This window comes from Amblyomma maculatum, chromosome 7, assembly GCF_055883805.1.
Source record: "Amblyomma maculatum isolate TAMU_Amacu chromosome 7, ASM5588380v1, whole genome shotgun sequence".
Lineage (NCBI taxonomy): Eukaryota > Metazoa > Arthropoda > Arachnida > Ixodida > Ixodidae > Amblyomma > Amblyomma maculatum.
In genome coordinates, this window is record NC_139350.1 from 32056150 (window position 1) to 32067189 (window position 11040).

Here is an 11040-nt window from a genome sequence, read left to right on the forward strand (position 1 = left end):
CGGGTGCAATATGATGGTCTACAACAGATAAAAATTCGGTGGCTGGCTAGCCCCCGCCGCAAGCAGCGTTGATATACCATCCGAGCCCTGTAGGGCCAGGAACAGCCAACCTTCACCCCAAACCCTCCACAGCATTTTGATTAAAAAGAATGTGACGGCTGAGTAGAGGTGGAGGGAAGAATATAGAAGTCATTTTTCACTTGACAACAGTGCGTCCTCTCATTGGTTTATAGTACAGCCGTTATTACATTGTCCTCCTTTTGTCATGTTTTGTGGATCTCGATACCAGTGCTAGTTCATGCACACTGAACGTCTGCACTCGGAAGATCCATGCATGTGGTTCTGTATCGCACATTATCACCACAAAGTTAGGTAACCTTTCTATGTAGACATTTAGTTTACACGGTGCTTCCTGAACTTTCTGTAGCCTGTACGCCGCGCTATGCATTTGTAATCGACACTTGTTCAAAGAAAAGAAGCAAGGATAAATTTACCTTCCCTCGCTTCGTTAAAAACAACTCTGCTCGAACTAGCATTTACACAACGCCTACAGCGACTATACTAGGTTGCATTACTCAAAACAACACTCGTTTTCTGAACGAATTTCGAGGGGGCCGTGGTAAAAGCAGAAGAACCCTCAGACGGGCCTGGTCGATGCGACTATCATCATCAGCGTCCCCGTGATTTTGTTTTCCCATTCACAGATTCATGCAATTTCTTGCAGGCGAGACAGCCACTCGAAGAAAGCTTCGAAATGGCTCAATCTACAAACACAGGAGTTTCTCGCTTCGTTTTACGGATGAGTGTTGCAATTGACCCATCGCACACGACACGTACACAGGCACGTAGAAACACGGCTTATTTATTTCCAAACACGGGGTTTCCTCGTGCCATCGTACTAATGAATCGCATGCTTGTGGCCGATCGTACAAAACTTGCGCTCGCACGCTGAAACACGGATTTTCTACGAGCACAGAAGCGTCTCGCGTGGCATGCTTGAGGTAGCCACCCTACTCGAGGCCGACCGTACACGACACGCACACGCACAGTTTGTCAGACGCCATGAAGCTTTTTGGTGTTCAGACAGCCAGGCGGGTTGCTTCAGTTGTCCCTTGCGACGTTGGACTCAGAGTACCACAAACCTTTGCACATTTTATACGGGTAATGCACTCTGTTTGCCAAAGTGCGACGAAAAATCAGCTGACCGAAGAATTTAGAAACCACCGTAACAAGATTATCCCTATCAAAGTGCGTCGTATGTAGTTGCAGTTTAGTTCACAATTACACCGCTGTGCGTTTAACGCTGCGTACAATATGTTAAAATAAAAGAAACTGAGTAACAAGTAGTAATTTTTTCTACTTTTTTTCTAATTTTTTCTACTCATTAACTATCAAATGACGCTAAAATATTAAGTAGTTTTTACAAAGGCGTAATACTATACTTGGTAGGCTTCTGGAGAAGTTAATGAAAAAAAACTTGAGTGAGTAATAGACACCGAACGGCTATTTGGAGAACCGGTCACGAAATATGTCGTCGAAAAATGGGGTTGCGACATAGGTGGACGCAGCAGTCACGGCGGCCGCGTTTCTCTTTACGTACGGCGCAATTGTTTTTTTGTTTTGTTTTTTTTGCCGTTTGCAAAGGCACTGCTCGTAAGCTTGTATGATATACTTGTGAGGCGGAATCTGAGGATGACCACTTTCCCCGGGTGCACGTCCAGCGTCCTCGGAGCAAATTAACGACGTAAGGACGAGAGCGGTGCTGTCATCACAAGAAAAGCTGGTGAGTATGTTGCCCGTTGGTTTGATTTTCCTTTCGCATACCGTTCTTGCTGGGCTGTAGCAAAAATGAAAAAGCGAATGTGAAAAAGCGCATTGTATAAATGTTGGAATTATCGACTTTGAATCGCGCATCGCAGAGTGAAGAGAGAGAGAGAGTAAACTTTAATTGTTTAATGGAATAGCGTGAGTGATTTCCTCAGTCCAGGATACCATTGGCTTGGGCTGCTTCCCGGGCCCTGATGAGCAGGCTGCGCTATTCAGAGACCCGTGTGGTCCAGCTCTACCTCCCACTCTGCCAGGCTGAGTGCTCGAGCTGTATATTTCTCTAATTGCCCTTTGCAGTTCCATATTATGTGAAGGATGTGCGAGACTTCACCGCATGCAGTGCATGTGTTATTGTTAAATTTTTCAGTCCAGATTTTGTGGTACTTTGCTAGGTTTGGGAATGTCCTAGCCTGTATTTTCTAGGTTACTGCCTCCTGTCTACTAAAGTGTTTGTGTGGTTCTGAATATCGTTTTCTTTTTAATTTGAAGTATTGTATTCATTTCCCGTATGTGAGTGGGGTTGAAGGCTCTGGGGCAGCTGGCGCAGGCGCCCGGAAGGTATGCCATCGGGCTATCCGGTCGGCAGCCTCGTTGCCGTCGATTACCTCGTGTGCCGGTATCCACAAGATTGTGTGCTTCATGTTGCCCGTCTTTTTTTCCTGCTCCACTATTCGGTGTGCCTGTTTGCATACGCGTCCCAGGAGGAAGGCACGACAGGACTTTTGGGAATCGCTGAGTATTATGTGTTTTCTACCTTGGCTGCTGGCGTGTTTGGCTGCAACTTCCTCTGCATTTTCTTTGTAGTTATTGGTCTTGATCGATGAGCTTGTCACCTCTCTTCTGGTGTGGTCAACTGCGGTGGCAACCGCTGATTTTCTTCTTAGATATAGACTGGCGTCTACATCGAGTATGTCGCTATTGTTTCTGACGACGTTGTTTTGTGTGTGGCGACTTCTCGCTTTTCGTCTTTCGGTGTTGTGTATGGGGTCCATGTTTTGGGGAATTGGAAGGACCAGGTACTCAGCTTTACTTTCGGGAATGAGTATTTCTCTTAGAGGGTCAGTTTTCTCGTCGATGGGTCAACCCATGAGGTTCCGTAGGTCTCTACCACTCCGACTTTGTTCTAGTCTTCGTTCTTGGTAGACCAGGATTGCTTTTTTCTTCTTCGTAGGTGGCTGAGATGCCCATTGCTATAAAAGCCTCATTGGATGCATGACGTACTAATCCGAGTGCTAGTTTATAAGCTTTCCGAAACTGCGCATCAATATTTTGTGATTCCGTTCTGGTGACGTTGTGGTAAGGGAGGCTATAGGTCCAGCGGGGGACCATCATCGTCGTTAATATTCTGAGCGAGTCCTCCTTTAATCTTTCGTTCCTAGTTGCTATTAGTCAAATCATGCCGCAGACCTGCCTGGTTGCTCGAGTCAGTAGATTGATTGTGTGCGTCCTTTTCCCGTGGCTCTGTAGCCACATACCTAGTATCCTCAAGGTTTTTACTTCTCTGATTTCTTGTTTTGAAGTCGGATTTGAATCAGCTCTGCCTTGAAGTTTTGCTTCTGGATTCTAATGAACGCGTTTTTTTAGGGGTGCATTGCATGCCGTTTCTTCTTGCAATTTCTTCAATGCCATCCAGGGCATTTTGAAATTTGTCTTCTTTTTCTTCAGCTGATCCTGTCATCGTCCACACCGTAATGTCGTCCGCATAGAGTGCGTATGCTTTCCAATTTCCTCCCTATTGGCAACATGGCCAGATTAAAGAGAAGGGGTGAGATGATGAATCCCTGCGGGGTTCCTTTCCCGGCAGTTGCTCTTTCGTGGGTCCTGATACCGCCGACGCTTATCATTGCTGTCCGGATGCTGAGAAAGTCCCGGACGTAATTGTACGTACTCTCCCCGCACCCGGTTTCCGATATGCTATCGAGAATTGTTTTGTGGCTGATGTTGTCAAAGGCACCTTTTAGGTCCGCCGCGAGGAGGATACCTTCGTTTTTGGCTGATATTCTGTCCAAGATGTCGTGCTTGATTTGCAGCATCACGTGCTGTGTTGACAGATTCTTCCTGAAGCCGAACATCGAATTTGGCAGTAGTCTTTAGTCTTCCAGGTAGTCTGTGAATCGGCTATTGATGATTCTTTAGAGCCATTTGTCTATGCAAGATTTAAGCGAGATAGGGCGTAAGTTGTCCAGGCCTAGCTTCTTCTCAGGTTTTGGAATAGTTATAATTTCCTCATGTTTCCATTCTTTCGATAGATTTCCGCTAAACCAGAATGAATTGAAAGAACTTCGTTATTTTCTTCATTTTCTGCTCGCTAAGGTTTCTAATGACTGTGTTGCTGACTTGGTCTCCGCCGGGTGCAGTGTTTTTGACGAAGGATCTAGCCGATGCGTATACTTCCGCTACTGTAATGTCCGCGTCCAGCTTTGGGGTGGGTATTCCTGCGTATCTCTGATCGATGTTGACTGTTCCGTCTGGCTCTCCGATGTACCTATTCCAGATCTGATCCGCGATCTCAGAGTCTGCCGATTGGCTCAGGTGAAGAGTCAATTAGGTGTCTAATCAGTTTCCATCTCTTAGAATTGCCTAAAATTTCATTGAGTTCTTTGCAGATTTGGTTCCAGATCTTGCTGGCCACTGTCTGCGTGTAATTCTGAATTTTTTCCTTGAGCTTTACGATCCGAATTTTGAGTTTCCGGTTATGTTTTGGTTTTTCCCTCGTTTGGTCAGCCTTCTTCTCTCGTCCCATAGGTTGAGTAGGTGTCAGTCTACTTCCTGTACGTGATCCTGGGCTGAGATAGTTTTTTTTTTCAGGTTGTGTTCCACTATAGCAGCCGGTAAAGAAAAGCCCGAAGCAGTAAAGATTAGCGGCTTGCACTGTAAAGGCGTTCTCTATCCGCTAGTGTTGAGCGCGCTAGCTGTTTAAGTCACAGAGCAGTTCTTTGCGCCTTTGCTGGCTTAGGGATTCGTTTCCGCACCTATACAAGCTACAGCCTACAAGTGAAATGCGTTATTCGCCATTTTTAAAAACAGAAATCAGCAAAATAGCTTCGAAAATTAGCGAAAAACTAGGGGGGGGGGGGGTCACTGAGCCTTTATTTTTTAAGTTTTATGACAGCGTTAATGCCTCCCGGCAGCAGGCTTCCTTTGTGGACCCTTGTTCTCGCACACGCGCTCACCAAATCCGTAAATTCCTCAATGTGTGACTGCCTTATTTTGCAGATGATACCCATGAGAACACAGTTCTAAGTTAACCTAAGTGTAAATTATTGCCACATTATTCATGTGAAAGGTCTGGCTCGGGATTCATGGCTCCTGAAGGTTTCAGCCATTCCAGATAAACACAAGCCCGACTTGGCAGCTCCTCACAACAATGAATAAAAAACGGTTCTACTTTAGCTTACTTTATCTCTCACATAACCAAAATGCATGTAAGACATCATAACCATCACTCAGCGGCTCACACCAAAATCGAAACTGGGCGCACAAAATTCTATCTGTTAACGGCTGACTTGTTGTACCGGGAATTCTCGCCTGGGCGGCGGCTGTATATCCTTCGAAACACACTTGAGCGTCCCGTGAGTGCGTCCAGGAACATCTAAATCGACAACCTCTCGCTTGCAGCATGCCTGCGACGAGTTGGCGCCGCGGTGGCTGGCGCCTGTCATCCATGTTTACCTTAGTTTGGTTGTGCTATTTTTTTTTTAAATGGGCGTAGTGCGCAGCGAATACAGCTTCTATGCTTTGGTGCGAGATAGTGCGAGTGCGGGAGTCTGAACAGCAGTGCGCGGTGCGTCGTCAGTGAGAGCGGACGTTGAGGGATCGTGCGCAAAGTGCGCGGTGCGTCGACAATGAAAGCGGACGCTTGAAGAAATGGGCGGAAGAGAAGACAGTGCGGGGTAACAGCGGTGTCAACTAGAGCGGACGGTTGAAGAAATTGCGCGAAACTGCGGGACGAAGAACGAGTAATCAAGTTGTCTTTTTTATCGTTTTGAATATAACCTTTATACATTCTTTTATCTTAATGCGCGTTGTTTCCTTTCCCATTTTCCACCTTTTTTTTTTCTAACATATAACTTATTTCGCTAGCGTAGGTGAATTCCGCGCGGTTGTTCACATACAGTATCGTGGTGTCGACTCTTTTATAACCAGCGCGTTAAAATGCCAGAAGCTTTAATTTTTGTGATTCACCTTTATCGCTTATCAAACAGGGGCTTCGGCTACTAGTTACGTGGTTGCGCAGAATATCTCAATGCACCTTATTATAGAGCTGAAAGTGGTGAACTTAACATATTATTACTAAAAATTTTTTGGGCTAACAGGGAAGCAGTAACCTACATTAATGTAGAAAACAGCGGAAGATTGGCAAACAACTCGATCTATCTATGTTTTTAATTTTTTACATTATTTTTGCACCGCTATTGAAAGTGCTGTTCTCGCTCTTGGATTTACCATAAGATGATGCACTTAGTAGGAACTTATTTTCCAGTTAGCAGGCAAAATTGGTTCTGCATCCCATGCTACCCTCTACCTGTGCCAACGCACACACACCTTATCGACGGTGAATACCTTTCAGCATTATTAACATGATAAAAAAATTATAATTGATGCATAATACTTAACCTACAAGCAAGCGTCAGCCGCCAAAATACGCATGGCCACCGAGTAAACTCTCCGAGAGAAACACTCTATAACATTTTGTTTTGTAAGCAATATCTGATGCATGCTGCAGAAGGCGCGCGCTGCTCGGGGAAAAGTGTGAGAAGCTCCATCGCGTTTTGCAGCCTTCATTTGGGCCTCCACATGGAAGCGGTCCAGTCAGACCAGCTTGTTGAGCAAGGTGAGAGGGCTTGCGCACTTGTTCGAGCGGCAGATGGTAAATAGGTTCATGTTTCTCCATAACATTAAATATGCTTTTGGTGCGAAACGTGTGCCAAGTCAAGCGTGGGCGTGCTTTAACCCATTTTAGGACAGGGCGCATTCAGGGTTCCTTTGAAGATGTGGTTGTCTGTGTCGATTTCTGACTGCCACGTTTTCAGTGGATTACCAAAGAAATGTTAAACGACAAACATTGTGCAAAAACTTGTGATTCTTGGTTTCTGGAGCCCATGTACAAAGCCCTATACTCTGTAGGCACAGGAAGTAGTGTTTTGAAGAGGGTTAAGACGATGCAGGCCCGAGAACCAAATTTTTTTTTTCAAACTGCACAATGGAATGTTGTAAAGTGTTTCCAAGAAAAAAAAGAGGACCTTTTCTGCCATAAGGGCTGCCTCATCTGCAAAAATCCCGAAATAATGGATAACGTATTTTTTGCACCGTTGCGAAGGGGTTAATTTCTGGGACTTGCTAGAAAAGACTTAAAATAGGATTACCGCTCACCTCGTATGGAATTAGATTTTTTGCGTAGAGATAATGAATATGGTTGACCTTTTGATTAAGTTATGGTCTTGGTCCTCGATTGTATATGGCGCTCCCGAATGGCCGGGTATCACTGTGACATTGATGCCCTACCAGTACGTATCTACTTTCATGAATTCACTGGTTTATTGAGGTTTTGAAATACCAAACATGTGCCCCGGACTGGTTACCAAGGTTAGAGCGCTTGGTTGTGCTCAGAGAAATTTAGTGTGTCAAAACACATTTGTAGGAGTTGGCGGGTTTTTTTTTATATGGACATGATTTTTTATTTATATACATCAAAATACATAAAAGAAAGGGCCGAGGTTGTGCGAGGTCAGTTAAAGCCTGGTAAAAAATAAAATAATAAATTTATGGAGCAGTGGCCTCCGCAGTTGTCTATTAAACGAAAGGTTGTAAGCTCGAACCCGCAGAGAGGTTAGCATTGTTTTTGATTTTTCGATAATCACTGCCTCTTATTTGCCGCGAACAGCTTTTTGTTTTTCAAACACTGTCTTTCTTATCCAGCAACCAAAACTGCAAAATGCTGAGCAGTATTGTCTCGCCCATAAAACGACAGATGAGGCGCTTGTTTTGGTATGGTAGAATTTATGAAACAGAACTAAAAACAAAGCCTCCCTTCCTATGATATTAACAATAAGGAGAATAAACTGTAATAATAAAAATTACAAGGGTTCAATGCTACTGAACCAAATATTGAGCGAGAGCATTAGCTGCGGGTGACCGAGCGTTCTTCTCTTTTTCTTCTTCCTTAGCCCACATATAAAGCCCCGTTTTACCCAACTCGTATGAACGTTTCTTAGTGGCCTATTGTGGTAATGTGAATGCCGGGGTCCTAGCACGCTGCTTCTGACATTACCGTCCCATGTGAAACGAGACACTCAATTTGGCTGCTCCTGCCAGCCCACATATAAAACCCCGCTTTAACCAAGGCGTGTTAACGTGCCGGTCATCACGTGTCATGGATGGATGGATGTTTGGATGGAATATAGGAGCGTCCCCTTTGAAACGAGGTGGTAGCAGTAGCTATCATGCTCATTTTTCTCCCTATATCTTAATTATTGTTTTAAATTGGTTACCTATACCATCATTCTATTTATTAAAGTTTTGTTTCTACATTAGTCTGCTTTCTCTGTTTTTAGGCCACCAATCTTCCAGTGGTTTTTTGCTAGTTTCCACCGCCGGTTTATTCACCCGGCCACTGGTATTTCTAAACCCCAGAGCTTCAGGAACAGTGACTGCGCCTGCATCAACTTCCGGATGGATACTATTACATTCGTGTATAATATGGTCAATTGTTTCACTGGAGTTACCACATACAGCACATGCGTCATCTTCATTGTTAAATTTATTTCTATAGCTTGGTGTTTTAAGGCACCCTGATCTAGCTTCAAAAAGTAGGGCACTGCCTCTTGAGTTATCAAAGAAATCTTCCTTCCTGATCGGCATTTTCCATTTAAGTATAATTCCACACTCTGTTTATTTTCCATAGAATTTATCCAATTTTTACCTTCTGTGTTTTTCACCTGTTGCTTAATGCTCTTTATTTATCCGTCCTTGTGACTAGCATACTTACTAGTTAGTTTCCTAGTTCTTTTCCTTCATTGTGAGTCAACGCTTTTTAAGTACATGTATTTAAATACTTTAACTGCCTAGCTCGCAGAACTCTTTAACCCCCTTGCTCGGGGCTCAGTCGAGAGCAAGCCGTTTTATTCAGACAGCTACAGACGGGCTCACTCCCCAGTTCGTCGTTGATGCGTAGAATGTATCCCGAGACGCACCTGACAGACAAATGCAGAGTCTGCCGAACGTAGACGGCCGGCTTCGCACACATGCTGTGGAATTTTACCAAGTACCACGAAGACGCTAAGTCTGGGAGGATCCCGCCGCGACTGGAAGCAGCCGCAGGGAGCCACAATCAAGAGGAGCAACTCTGGGCCGTCCAGCAGGTCATCAAGGCGCTGGCCCGGCAGGGAACCAGCGAGCCGGCCACGGCGAGCGGGGACCCATGTCGCGCGGCCGGTGCCCAGAGGACGACGTAGGCCCCGTCCGGAGAGCGCGCGCGCGAGCGCGAGTTCTACTGCAGGCCCCGAATAAACGTTTTACCAAACCAATGCCCATCTGTTACTGTCCATTTTCCCCAGGCGTTCCTCATATAATATTTTACTCTGAGCTTCCCGTACTTCGAAATATGCCCAGCCCATATCTCCCTGTACCGCCTCATTTGTGGTTTTGCCGTGGGCACCTAGTGCTAATCGTCTAACGGCTCTCTGATTTATTTCTAATGTCGACTGTACCTTTGATTTTAGGCACAAAATCGCCATTCAGAAAGTGCGTCCGGGCACCATAATTCCTTTCCAAATACCCCTCAAAACCTCATACCTGTTGTATCCCCACAATGCCCTATGCTTCATTATCCCGGCATTTCTTCGCCCTTTGGCCTTAAGTGATTGCTCATGCTTTCCAATGTATGCCATATTAATCCTTCGATTACCCATACCCCCAGATATTTATATTCTGCTACTCTGGGTATTTCATGGCCGCGTATTTAAGACCCTGATCAGTTTGGCCGTTCAAAACTATCAGACCCGACTTAACTGCGCTAAAAGTGAAGCCTAGAACGTCCCCTTCGTCTCCGCAATACTTAACTAGAGTTTGCAATTCTTCCAGACTCTCAGCAAGCAAAACAATATCGTCTGCATACTTCCAACCGGGGAGGCGCTGCTCTACCGCCTTTCCACCTAATCAATATAACAGGTTAAAACCTAGGTTACTGTCGTGTATCCTCCGTTCCAGGTTTATCATATAAAGCATGAGCAGCAGCGGTGATAGAGGACAGCCTTGTCTTAATCCTTTGCATACTTTGACATCTTCCGTACTACGTATCCCTTCCCATGTAATTTCTACTTTGTTATCTCGGTATATTTCCTGTAGGAACTCTATTATCTCATAACTGATACCTTCTTTTAATATGTTCCACAGGAGTTCCCTGTTTACGTTTTCGTACGCCCCGTTTATGTCCAGGAAGGCCAAATACAAAGGTCTATTTTCCACTCTAGATATTTCGATGCATTGGGTAAGCACGAACAGGCTATCATCTAAGCGCCTACCATTTCTAAAGCCGTGATGAAGTTCTCCGAGTATCTTGTTACTTTCTACCCATGCTTGCACCTTTAATTTCACCGCCTGCATGGCCAAACTGTACATAACATATGTTATGGTAATCGGCCTGTAGGATTTTATGTGCGTCCTTTCTCTTTTCCCTTTATAAATCAAATTCATTTTACTCTGCCGCGAGCTGTCCGGAATTTGCTTATTCGTTATGACTGTTTCCAGAGCTTTTAACAACCTCTCGAAACTCCACCAGCTGCCCTCTAGCGGGAGAAGCGCGAAGCGCTCAGCCGGGCTCACGGCTCCGACCGCGCCACGTCGACCGTTTGAGTTGGGAGCCCATCTCTCCCCTTTGTGTCACGTGGGGTGCGACGTCACAGCACGCGGCTCCGGCCGCACCACGCCTACCCCTTGAGTTGAGAGCCAATCTCTTGCTTTTGTGTCACGTGGGGTGTGACGTCACGCGCTACGCCGACCGCTTGAATTGGTAGCCCAGATGTCGCCATAGTGTCAAGTAGAGTGTGACGTCACAGCATTGCGTGGGTAAAACGTGGCTACCGTCCGCGCTACGCTGAAGGCTCGAAACCCAGACTAGTATTGCTTTCGCAATAAAAAAGCAGTACATATAAAAAGGAAACTTGCGGATGGCAGAAAAAAAAAATAAACATATTAGGATCAGTACGTATAAAG